Below are 13,458 nucleotides of genomic sequence, written 5' to 3' on the forward strand. Positions count from 1 at the left end.
TATATTGTATTTCTTAAGTATATCTAGATTAAGTGTATCTAAAAAATAAAAAAATTGTTTAAAATATTACAAAAATTCAGCAAAAATAAAAAAACACAAAAAATAAAAAAATTCAATTTTTTTTTTTTTTTTTTGGTGTAAGTTAAACCAAAGAAGATGATTGTTATTTCCCTTCAAATGACATGAACAAAATATCTGTATTATTTTATTATTTTATATGTATAAAGGCTAAGGGGCAAATATGTCATTAAATCTGATAGAAATCTCAGGGGATGCCAGTGTAATTTACCCAACTTCTTTTATGATTTGTGAGCTGAAGTGCACAGTTTGGCTCATTAAAAATTTAATAAAAAGACTAAAATGCCCTTGTATATAAGTAACCTAAGTGCATAAACAAAAGTTAGAACAGAAAATAAAACCTCGCTTGGAAACATGCTTTTTTTAGTAACTTTTTGGTTTTTTAACTAAAATATGATGGAAAAAAACTAATATATTTGGGATGACTTTTTGATTTTTTACGAAAAGATGTGCAAAAAGTAGAGAGAAGAAATTTTTTGACTTTTTGATTTTTTAGTGACTTTTTAACTTTTAGGCTAAAAAGTGATGTTGCCAAATGAGGTCTAATACCCCTACGGGCTATACGTTCCGAAGCTTAAGCGCGGTTAGAGGTAAATGGTTTTTTACCCCGCATAAGAATAGCCATTGGCTTGACAAAATAAAACAACAAGAGGTAAGAGTCTTGTGCTTCCAAAATAATTATTCACACATCTACTTTGGCGGGTTCAAAACAACTTTTCCTATAACAAATCCACTAGAGATGAATACAAACATAGTAGAGAATTCTTAACAAAGTATATATATTTTATATAGTCTCCTGAGATGGATACACATGTCATGCCATGCTCAAAATAGTTTTTCTCTCAATCTCATGCACAATGTTCATTCAAAAATATAATCAATTCAATGATTCCCATATATTAACAAGGGTGATAAATATGACTCAAGCAAATTTCTAGGACTAGTGTCTGCAAATAGGCTTATCAAGCACCACAAAATCCTACCTTACCGACTTATAACCGGAGGGCTTAGGCACCCACACGCATGTGTTTCTGGTCTTACACGAAGGACATTCAGGCCAACTTAGTTCTCAAACTATACCCCCTAACAGGATTTCCCATCGTATTTATCTCAAAACATGTCCAAGGTCAACAATTGTTTTCTCAATCAATAAACCAATTTTCCAAACATAGCCATAGTAAGCAATATTCAAAGCTATGCAAATGAATGAAATGAGATGCAATTATATATAGCTTCATTCTACAATTTTCACAATTCTCAACATTTACTCAATGTGAAATGTGATGATCTATATTTCTCAATTTCTCAAAATCATAACCAAAACTCATATCCATGTGACATATGATACCATACCATATTCACAATCATTATTCATTTTCTTTTCATAGTCCAAGTACATATAAAAAATCATGTTATCCATATAATTTCTTAACAACAAAATTCATTCATCCCATAGATATCTCAATCAACACAACAGCATGTGAAAGTTCATCATTTTCCAATCTTCATCCTTTCAATAAGTATAACAATATTCAATTAGCTATTTTCTCAATATCAATTCCTCTGTTATAAGGGATTTCAACAATAGGGATAAATATAACACTTTCTTCATCATTTCTCATATTGGATATCAACATTTCATGATTTCACAAAATCTCGACTTTTCCCCATATTTTCAAAATTTAGGCTTTCACAATAGAAAAATTGGGAGTTTCTCTTTAGAAAGCTTCAACATTTCTAGAAATCTCAACTATCATACAACTCATATTTGTTTTGCAATACAACATTTTCCTTACTTTCCTTAAAAGTCAGGGGTTTCCTTATATTTGAAAGATTTTTGCTCATGAAACTTCCAATACATACTCATAGTTCATAAATTAAAGAATTTTGTGAGAAATTTGAGAAAACTCATCTTTGAACAAAACACAATCATATAAAATGAAACCCTGAATCAGTATACTCCAAACAATATCAAAATAACTATAGGCTTGCAAAAAGGTATATATAACTATAAGAAAATCCCTATCTCAAGATTTGGAGAAGGAAGATGAGAAAAACTCCAAACTCAACAATGACGAAATCTGATCTCCACCGCACAAAATGTAGCTCTTGATGAGCTCTTCAATTTTGATGAAGGCAATTAAGGATTTATAGTGGTGGATAGGAGTTTATAGAGAGAAGGGAGAGGAAAATATATTTTTAGAGAGAGAGAGATGAGAGGAAATGAGATACACACAGTCTAAGGAGAAGAAAAGAAAGAAAATTTGGACTTAGCCCTTCCTACACGTGCGCATCTTTAGCCGCACATGCGGAGCGTGCCCTCCTACACGTGCGGTTATTCTAGTCTTCAACCGCCAGAAACTCCCTCTCACCACACGTGCGGTTCACCCTCCCACATGTGTGGCTCCAACCTCTACACGTGTGATTTTGCTCTAGCACCAAATTTTGAAAGATCAAGAAGGTACTACCAACCCCAACTTCGATTACGCCATCGAAATAAGAATGGAGATGCAAGTTCGAAGAAGACTTCAAGAGTGATGAACTTAAACAGCCTACGAGGTCTCGAATTAGTTTTCTGACATCCCACATAAGAAAATAAACACGATTAGAGAAGAATAAGATGGTTTATGTACCCGGACAACACATTATTTGTTTGAGAGATAAAATGTACCTTAACCCTCTGTATTTCATTCCATGTGAGCTATGTGGTTATTTTCAAATGAGAACGGGTAACATGCACATGATAAAAAAAAAAAAAAAAGTATAAGGAGGTAAAGTGAAATTTGTATTTTTTTTTTCTCTTTCTTTGAACACCCACTATAATCTCATTTCTATTATTTCTTTAGACCCTTACTCCTGCAAGTCCCTTCCGCTTGTTGCTTCCTACTTCCACTTTTGGTTACCTTTTTCTACTTTCACCCATATTGGTGACCTTTACCCCTAACCTTATCCCTACGTTTTTAATTAATTCTAGAGAGAGAGAGAGAGAGAGACAGAGAGAGAGAGAAAGAAAGGGAAAACGAGACACTATAGCAAACATCACTTTGCCCTATCTATTATGAACCCATGCAATTTGACCTTTTTGACTATAAAAATGTATCACTTTTACTTTCTCCTGACCACTTCCAAAATGAGTGTATTTGCATGTTTTTCATAGTTAAAAGAGTCAATGTGTATGAATTCATAGATGAGGGGATAAAATGATATTCGCTAATAATTGATTGGGTTTTGGTGTAATGAATCTCAAAATTTAATGACAACAAATGCATGGCCCAAATCTTATTCTATTTCTTAAGTTTTGCTACATCCCCCCATTCATCAAGTGATTATTGGATGCTCCTGGAGCACGGCCACGTGGTGCTCCAAAGTGTTGCGATTGGTGAAAAAGATATGGTCTATGATTTTGTATCGGGTGACTGAGGAATATGAGGGGGAATGGTGTATAATGTTTAGTTTTGGAGTATGAACACGTGGCTTTCCAAGAGTGTTGAATAGTTTTTCCATTTCATTACCCTCAATTATACGTATAATGATATGGCAAGAAAGTAAAGTCCCACATAATTGAATATGTGACAAATCGAAAGTTGACACCTATCATTTTACATCATTAAGAGTGACATTGTATGAGTTTTATTAAGGGTCTCAAATTTTTTTCATATTTCTTAACAATCCCCCAAAATCAGACTTTCAAATATAACTATTTATGGAGCTAATAATCTGCGGATTCCACATACCACACATACCACATCCTTGGACAAATATAGTACAAAGACAAATTATCTTCCTCCCTTATTCAATCAAGCAACTAGACTATGAGTTGTTTGGCTTAAAGGTGTGATATATATGGGATGTCTAGTTGTGATATTTAATGCAAGAAAGCAAAGTGAAAAAAATTAATGGCTGTGATTCATGCCCTTCATCCAATGACATCAACTCTACATAATTCACCAAAAATGAAAAGTATCTTTTAATATTATTGTGAATAGGTTTCTTTATTTCTTTATTTATTTTTTTTACAATTGGGTTGTCCATCTGAGAACTTCCTTTGATACTCAAGTTACCTCATTAGATAAAAAAAATGTCCACAAATAAATTAGTACTTAAAAAAATTAATTTGTTTAATATATTTTCACTTTTTTAACTTTTATTTTAATGATTTTGTTGAATGGCGGAAGTTGATTTGTTTTGTGAGATATGAGTATGACAAATGACTTAATTTTTTTTAAAGAAGCAAAATAGACTTATAAGTAAATGAATTAATCTCAAATACATATAATGTACGTAACTCTGTTTCACATATATTAAGTATTTTTTTTAGTATCATCATAAGGGTAGTCTTAAGAGAAAGTGGAGAATAAAATAAATTCAAAACATTTTCTTAGCAAGAGGGGATAGGGACTATTGGTTAATCTCTCAGAATTACTACGTATCCAGAATAATAAAAAAAAAAAATCATAAAAAAATTCAGAATTTGAAATTAATGATTTAGATTCACTTAAATTTTGACCCACAATACAAACCTTAAATGTATACCATAATAAAAAAATTCATGTTAATTCTTAAAATTACCTATAAAGTTACCTAGAATTTGAAGTTGAATAGAGATGATATTTAGGGGTTGTTTGGGGTGTTTTAAATAAGTATATTTTTTGTCTTTTTAGACTAAAAAATTGAGAAAGAAAATATGGATATTTGGATTAACTTTTTGACTTTATATGGAAAAATATGTAATAAAAAATTGTAAAAATTGATTTGTAGAGAAAAATTAGGATTGAGAGTTGTGCAGCCATAATTGTTGACTTTTGATAAATAGTATTTACTTTTTAACTTTTTAAGTAACTTTTTAATTTTTTAACTTTTTTACAATATGTCAAACTTACATAAAATATAGTTGCACTATAATCACACGTTTTGCACAAATATTTTATTGAATTTTTTTATTTGTATAATATTAGGGTAGTTGGTGTCCAATTGAAATTTTGGGTCCCATTGCCTTTAATGTGCACTAAATTGCTCGTTAATTAAGATGTGATAGAATGTGTTGAGGCAAATCATTGACAAATCGATTGTGTTTAGTTGTTATAGTATTGTCAATCACAATTAATTAGTAAAATTCCAAAAAAAAAATAATAATTAAAACACAAAATATCACTACAAAAAATTAAAATTTTAGAGATCAAAATTTAAGAATAAAATTATTTTTTAGGAATTAAATATTTTTGTTGTGAAAAGTGTCATTATTATATTTTTAACAACAAAAATTGGACATTAGTGATGAATTATTATTTTTTTGGGTTTTGTCTAAAAAAGTAAACAATTTTAAAACCAAATTATTTTGTCCTTAAAAGTTTATTTATTAGAGATATTTTCAAATTTTGTCGCTAAATGCATTATTTTTTACTTTTCGGGACGACCTTTTAGTGGCTATCCTCGCGATGATAAATATCTTTTGTAACAAAATTTTTACTTTTAGAGACCAAAAAATTTAATTTCTAAAACTCTTATATGTTGTAATATATATACACTAAATTTATTTTAAATATAGCTCAAATCATTTAAATTTACGTCATATAATATATTTCGAGTTACATTTAACCTTTTTCAATGCACAATTATAAGATATATTCTTCAGCAACAATATTGGGGACACAAAATTTGGGCACAAAAGCTACATGTATAATGGATTTCGGCCATATAATTCATTTTCTTTGCTTTTAATTTTGTGTATGTAACTTTTTGTTGTTCCTAAGACCATCTCCAACGGTGAACCAAACCCAGCATCAAATTCAAATTTTGATGAAAAATCTACTTTTTCAAGCTCCAACCGTTGCACCAAAGTCATATCAAAATGAGAATTCAGCAAACAAAACATCAAACTGAGACCAAGTCACAGATTTTACCAAATCACTGTTACTGACCGTTGAAAGAGGTACACCGGTCAACCAGCCGATTGCCCGGCCGGTTGACCAACCGGTCAACCAGTAAAAGATTCAAACAGTTCAGGAAAAAAAGTTCAAACGGTTTAAAAAAAAAAAAAATTTTGCCTAACCGGTCGACCACCCGGTCGTCCCGAAAAAAGTTCAAAAAGTTCAAAAAAAAGTTCAGAAAATTCGCGAAAAAAAAAAAAAATTTTTTTTTTTGGCCTAACCGGTCAACCGGCCGGTCGACCACCCGGTTGTCCCGGGATAGATTTGGTGAAAGGTGAACCGTTGGAGCGAGTGGTATCAAAATTGATGAAATGGGTCATTTTTAACTCAGATTTAGTGAAAAATTTGAGTCACCGTTAGAGATGTTCTAAATTCATTGAGAAGGTTCAGGTTAAATAAATGAAAATGTATAGAAATACAAAAAAATGATTGATTAGACACAACCTTATCTGGAAAGATGAGTCTTATTATTTTACTAAGCCGTACATCAATGGTTTTAAAAAAAATTATGTCGGATTATATAATTAATATTTATATAAATAGAAAAACTGTAAATGAATATTTTTACTTGTGGAAAAGTGTCGTTAGTGCTAAATATTGAATTATTAGTAATGTATATGCTTTGGCATATACTTTCTTGGATTTTCCCACCTTGTACAAGAGGGTATATGGATAGGGTAGTCCACTCAATGGGGGTGTGGTAGGTATTTGTGTGCTTGAGCATCTGCTTGTATTGATTCCCTCACTGTGAAGAGAAAAAAAAAATAAAAATGTAAAAAAAAAATTAAAAAAAATAAAAAATAGCATTTATTTTATTTATTTATTTTTGTATAAATTCCTTTCCAAATTTAAGATTCAAATGCATTCTTAAAAAAAATAATAAATAAAAATCCTCTGTTATTTATGAGGTAAATCCCAAATAACATATTACTATAGCACAAGGTTATTTTGTCATTTGTTATCATAGTTGAAGATTGCTAAAAATAATTTAATTAACAGTCCTGCATCACAAATAATTATCGAATAAAACAATATTATAATCAGATTATTAAAAGAACTTAACAAAAATCTTAAGGAAAATCAATTAGAAATTATACATGAATTCGATATTTATTATTAGATAAATGTAAGCAGTTAGTTCTTATAAAAAATAATATAAATAGATATTTTTATCCTTATAGAGAACTCTCCAAGGCAATTTTTTGAATTAATATCACCATAAAAATGAAAAAATAGATCTAAGTAATTATAATCTAAACGGATTATGAATAATGGTGGAATAATAAAAAAAAAATAATGAAATGAAATATAAAATAATATTAGAAATAGTCCAAAATCAGATAAAATAAATAATTTCATATTAGACGAATATAAATAATAGTAGAATAGAAATAAAAGAAGACCTATATAAGCAATTAGAAATATACTACTTATAAAAATATAAGCGTAGAGAGGATAATTAAGTTAACAATAAATTAAAATCTGGACTTTATCACAATTTTATATAACCTTTAGGCTTATGTACTATTTTTATATTGTTTTCAGGATTAAATTGATTCGAATTTAATACTTTAGGGACTTAATTGATAAAATTAAAACTTTAAGGACTTAAATGAAAACTGTGTTAAATTTTAGGAAATATTATTGTAATTTATTTATTTATTTTTAACATTGGACCAACAAAGCCCCAAATTCAAACAAATTAAATAGACCCAAACGTAAGGAGTCACGTAGGCCCAACTCGAGCCCTAAGGTACGTTTGTTGATGGGCATCTCAAGCCCAACAGGTTGGACTCCATTTGGACTGTACTCACACTCACCTTGATATTTAAAAAAAGAAAAATACAATTAACCCTAATTTTAAAAATAATTGCACTGATCTTTCTTGATATTTTAATTCGCATAGTATTTAGGTAATTTTTAATTAATAATTTGTTAGTTGTATAAATAAAAAAAATAATATCGTCATACATTTTCTATCAAAATATACATTTATTTGTTTATTTTAGTATTTATATACCATTTGCATTAGTTTTTGTTGCTTTAATTTTAGGATAAATTACAAATACACCCCTTAAGGTTTGCTTAAAGTATAGATTGCTCCCTGTAGTTTAAAAAATTACAAATACCCCTTGTTAAAATTTTTTATTTAACAAAATTAACTAAAAAAAAGAAATTCATAATTGTTCTCCTATACAATAATAAAATTACCTAAATTATTAATTGAAACATATTTATAAAATTATTAAAAACTGTTAATTAACTTAATGATTTATTAATAAAATAGGCGATTTGTTATGAAATTAAAAATCTCAAGGGGTGGAATGTAATTTTCAGAATTACAGGGGGCGATTTGTATTTTAATCAAACCTTAGGGGTTGTATTTGTAATTTACCCTGAATTTTATTAAAGAGAGGTCAGTATAATTATATCAAAAGTGCGGAACTAATTATATATATATATATATATATAATTTTGAAGAAGGTGAGTGTAATTTACCTTTCAATATATATATATATATACACATGTTTGAATTAACTAAGCCCTGAGTATTGTTAATTATGACTAAATTACGCCTCAACTTGAGTATGATCCGTAACTCTTATTTATTTTTAAAAAATCAGCTAAAAATAAATATGCAATTGCGCATTTTTAGAGATGTGCATAATAAAATTTTGAATAAATAACACTAATTTCTTTTGAAATTAAAAAAAAAATACAGTAAACTTCACAAATTTACAATAATTACATTGGGTTTCCTTCCTATTATCTCTTTTAGATTAAAATGTATATTTAACTTTATTTGTTTTGTTCCATGCAATTTATGATTGATGAAAAAAATAAAACTCACAATTTTATATTAGGTGATAAAAAACAGAAGACAACATAATATATTGTAAGTAGTGTGTGACATATAACACTTGGTGCCCAAAGCCAATCAATTTTTCTTTTAGGGTGCTTTCTGACTTTTGCAAAGCAAAAAGCCAATATAGCAGCCAAATAATGTTCTCATGATAATTAACCGTATAAAAAAAAAAAGAATGCTTTTACAATAATAACTAGTAATTGAGGGATTGCGAAAATCATTATTATTATTTTTTTTATAACAATGTTTTTAGTCTTTTACTTTGTTTTAATGTGGACTAGTTTCATCATGAATGTATTTTGTCAAAATAATGGATTTTTTGCCATTAAAGTATGGGGCTCTAATCTAGTAATAATTTATCAACAATTCTAGGCATTCCAAAAATGTATGAAGAGAAGTTTTTTTTTTTTTTTTTTTTTTTTTTTTTTTTTTGTGTTAAGCACTATAAAGAGTGTTCAAAAATAAAATATTTGAATGAAATTTATTTTGAAAGTGATCTATACGACATTGAAGTTGCTAAATATGGAAAGTTGCTAAATAAGCAGCTTATTTGCTACAAATTATCACACTATCTCTCTACTTTTCTGCATATCTTTTCATAAAAAATAAAAAAAATTACTAAATAAGCAAATTCCAAAACAACTACTAAATCTAAATTATATACTTGTTTTTAGAATATTTTTTTATATTGTTATTTTTTCATATAATTTTTCCAAAAAGTGACAATGACATCCAACATTGCCCTATTACCAACACTTGTCTTTGGAGAAAAAAGTAGTCCTCAAAGACATTTTACACCATTTGCTTTTTGGAAAGATCATGAAAAAAGTACTTTCAATCAATGGTTGAATAGGTAAGGAAACACTAAAAGCATATGTCACAGTCAAAACTCTTAGAATTGGTGTTTTTTTTCTTCTTTTTTTTCTTCTCCTTCTGTAACTTTCACTTTGGTCACAAGATTGTATTCACTTACATAAAATAAATAAATAAAAACAGAAATAATTTTTTTTTGATTTAATAAATTTATTCAAAACAAAATTAACACCACCCTATGGAAGGCTGAATATCATTGCTCTAATTGATTCAGTTAAATTTTTTTAATTCCCCAAAAAATTTGATAGGAATCGAAGGCATCATTTGCCTTTTCAATAGAAATAAACAATGGCAAGTGATAGGATATAAACACAAATATTATAGAATCACTCAAATTTCTAACTTCTAATACATTTTGAACTATTTGAGTTATGTCTCGAAATTCTCATATAATCTAAAGTAATTTGAAATGGAGAAACAGATTTGATGAGTATCTTTGGTAACTATTTTTTTATTTGTGGAACATAAAAATGTTAGAGAGAGAGAGAGAGAGTCATGGAATTCTTTGTAACTTGGTTTTACAATTTTGTTTTGGGAAGGAATTGCCGATGGGATTGGGCCCTGAATGCACCTCATGCAACACTTTCCTTTGGACATGATCACCTTCAACAAGTAACTGAAAAGTATATGCACACACAATTATATATATACAAACACAAATTAAAAGAGAGAAAATTCAAATAACAAAAAATATAATAGCATGCTTACCTTGTGTATATACATTGTTGATGCTCTCATATTCGCCCTCCAGAACCTCCTAAGCCTCCAGGACAATCTAGCAGTGGATCTATCCACATGCTACGCGCTGAATCCAGCCCTGATCAGGATACTTTATCACCAGAACAAATCCAGGAAATTCAATTGAACTTTCAGGAACCCTCATCTGTAAACAAGCTAAACTATTATAGTTCCGCTAAACCAGGATTCTTACCCCATACCAGAAATTACTATTTCAGACCTACTCCTCCAGATCTTCTTTATGAAGAAGCTTATCTAAATGAACAGAATAGTTACCATGGTAAAACCATTTATTAATGGAATATTGATGGTGAATCAGAATTTGGCATTTATAAGAAATTACATAAAATGATGATGTATGCTACTGTTTGCCGCCAATACAGTAATAATGATTAGGCCATTGCTAAGTTTATTATTAATGGCTTTACCGGGATTCTCAAAGGTTGGTGGGATAATATTATGACTCCCATCCAACAAACTGAGATATTAACCGCGATCAAATTCGAACTTGACCCGACTACCAATCAACAAGTCCAACAGCCAGATGCTGTCTATACTCTTATCCAGACAATTATTTACCATTTTGTTGGTACCAGTACATCTACTCAGGACCGTGGTCGTGAGCTTCTCCAGAATTTGCGTTGTCCATCCTTAATCCATTTCCGACGGTACAAGGATGTTTTCCTTCTTAAGGTTACTCTACGCCCTGATGCTAACAGTACTCACTGGAAAGCCAAATTTATTGATGGCCTCCCTACCCTTTTTGCCGAATGCGTTCGGAAAAAACTTCGGGACCGCCATGACCGGATGTCTATTCCTTATGAGCAGTACACATATGGACAACTCTGTTCCATTATAACTGATGAAGGTCTTTCTCTCTGTAATGACCTTAAACTTCATTATCAAATGAAATAACAGAATTTAACAGGAAGAAAAGAATTAGGAGAATTTTGTGAACAGTTTGCTTATGAACCTGGCATAAAATATCCTAATAAATCCAGAAAGCTGTCTCATAAAAAATTTTCCAAACCATACAGAAAAAAGTCCTCTAAGACTAGCCACCCGAAACCTACTAAGAAGTTTTATCCAAAAAGATCAACCAGTAAACAAAAGGGAAAATCTAAATCAGAAATTAAATGCTATAAATGTGGCCAAACAGGACATTATGCTAATAGATGAAAGTCTAAAGCAAAATCTAAGGTTAATGAATTAAACCTTGCTCCAGACATTAAAGAACAGTTAATCCAAGCTTTAGAAGCAGAAGAAAATTCAACTGAAGACGAAATCCCTTCTGATGATGAGCTTAACCAGTTATACTCTACTTCTTCAGAGGAAGATAAACCAGAAGAATCCTGTCCCTGTAGTACCAATCAGGAACAAATATCAGAAATTAATTACTGGAAATCCATAGTGGAAATGAATGGTTTACACTTAGGAGAACCAAGTAGTATTAATGTTTTAACAGATACCCAAAAGGATATGCTAGCGGTAGCAGACCAGATCCAGAATCCAGAAATAAAAATTAAATATTTAAAAATGTGTTATGACCATCAGCAAACTATAACAGAAACCCCTCCTATTCCAGATTATTCTTATAATCTTCAAACAGTAATTAACAGGATTCAGACTAAATCCGTAGTGGAACAACCAACTACTCTCCAGGATTTAAAAATGGAAATTAATATCCTCAAAACAGAAGTTAAACACTTGCAAACTGCCAATGAAGCTGCCATCAAAGATATTAAATATCTTCATACCTAGATTCCCAAACAGAAAGAAAAAGAAAAAGAAACTGAACAAAAACTTGATCTTAACAAGGAAGAACCAGAAGTCTCTACTCCTTATCTTTTACTTGTTAATCAGGTCACTTTTCAGAAATGGTATATCAAAATTTCTTTTATGATTAAACCGGATTTTATCATTAAGGATGCCATTGCCTTAGTTGATAGTGGAGCAGATATGAACTGTATCCAAGAAGGTATAGTTCCAACCAGATACTTTGAAAAGACTACCCAGAGTCTTACCAGTGCAAGTGGAAATTCTCTACAGATCAGGTATAAGGTTCCAGAAGCATATATTTGTAATCAAGATTTATGTCTTCCAACATCTTTTGTTCTAGTCAGAAATCTTGCTACAAATATTATTCTAGGCACACCTTTTCTTTGTCTTTTGATGCCTATCCAGAAAATTGATTCAACAAGAATTTACTCTCAACTTCAGGGTAAAACAATAATTTTTGAATTTATTACTCAACCGTATACTAAAGAATTAGATCAAATTCGTGATTTAATTTCTGTCAAACAAAATCAGATAAATTTAATTCAAAAAGAAGTCTCTTTTTTAACAACAGAACAAAGGCTAAATCAACCTGCTTTTCAACAGAAAATTAAATTAATTGAAAAAGAATTTCAAACAGAAGTTTGTGGTAATGTTCCTAATGCTTTTTGGAATCGTAAAAAGTATACTATAACTTTACCATATGAACCAGATTTTGATGAAAAATATATTCCAACTAGAGCTCGCCCTAGTCAAATGAAGAAGGAATATATGGAATTATGTAAAACCGAAATCCAAAGTCTTCTTGAAAAGAAACTTATCCGTCCTAGTCACTCCCCGTGGAGTTGTACCGCTTTTTATGTCAATAAAAATGCAAAGTTAGAACGAGGAGTACCTCGCCTTGTAATTAACTACAAACCGCTAAATAATAAACTGAAATGGATTCGATATCCTATTCCGAATAAAAAGGATCTTTTAGATCGTCTCCAGGATGCCATAATTTTTTCCAAATTTGATTTAAAATCAGGATATTGGCAAATTGAAATTGCTGAACAGGATCGCTATAAAACAGCCTTTACCGTACCCTTTGGACATTATGAATGGAATGTCATGCCATTTGGCTTGAAAAATGCCCCATCAGAATTTCAGCATATCATGAATGATATTTTTAATCCTTTTACAGACTTTACTTTATCTTAT

General features: G+C 30.0%; 1 long non-coding RNA gene across 1 annotated transcript; it reads right to left on the reverse strand.

Moving 5' to 3' along the window:
- Positions 1-10,045: 10,045 nt before the first annotated feature.
- Positions 10,046-11,360, reverse strand: LOC145795388 (uncharacterized). The gene is made up of 2 exons (XR_014336253.1): positions 10,453-11,360; positions 10,046-10,360 (listed from the first exon to the last, which is right to left on the reverse strand). It is a non-coding gene; the product is annotated as an uncharacterized LOC145795388 (long non-coding RNA).
- Between the last annotated feature and the right edge of the window lie 2,098 nt (positions 11,361-13,458).

This window comes from Camellia sinensis, chromosome 7 (genome assembly GCF_055761805.1).
Source record: "Camellia sinensis isolate YWXY chromosome 7, ASM5576180v1, whole genome shotgun sequence".
In the NCBI taxonomy this organism is placed as follows: Eukaryota; Viridiplantae; Streptophyta; class Magnoliopsida; order Ericales; family Theaceae; genus Camellia; species Camellia sinensis.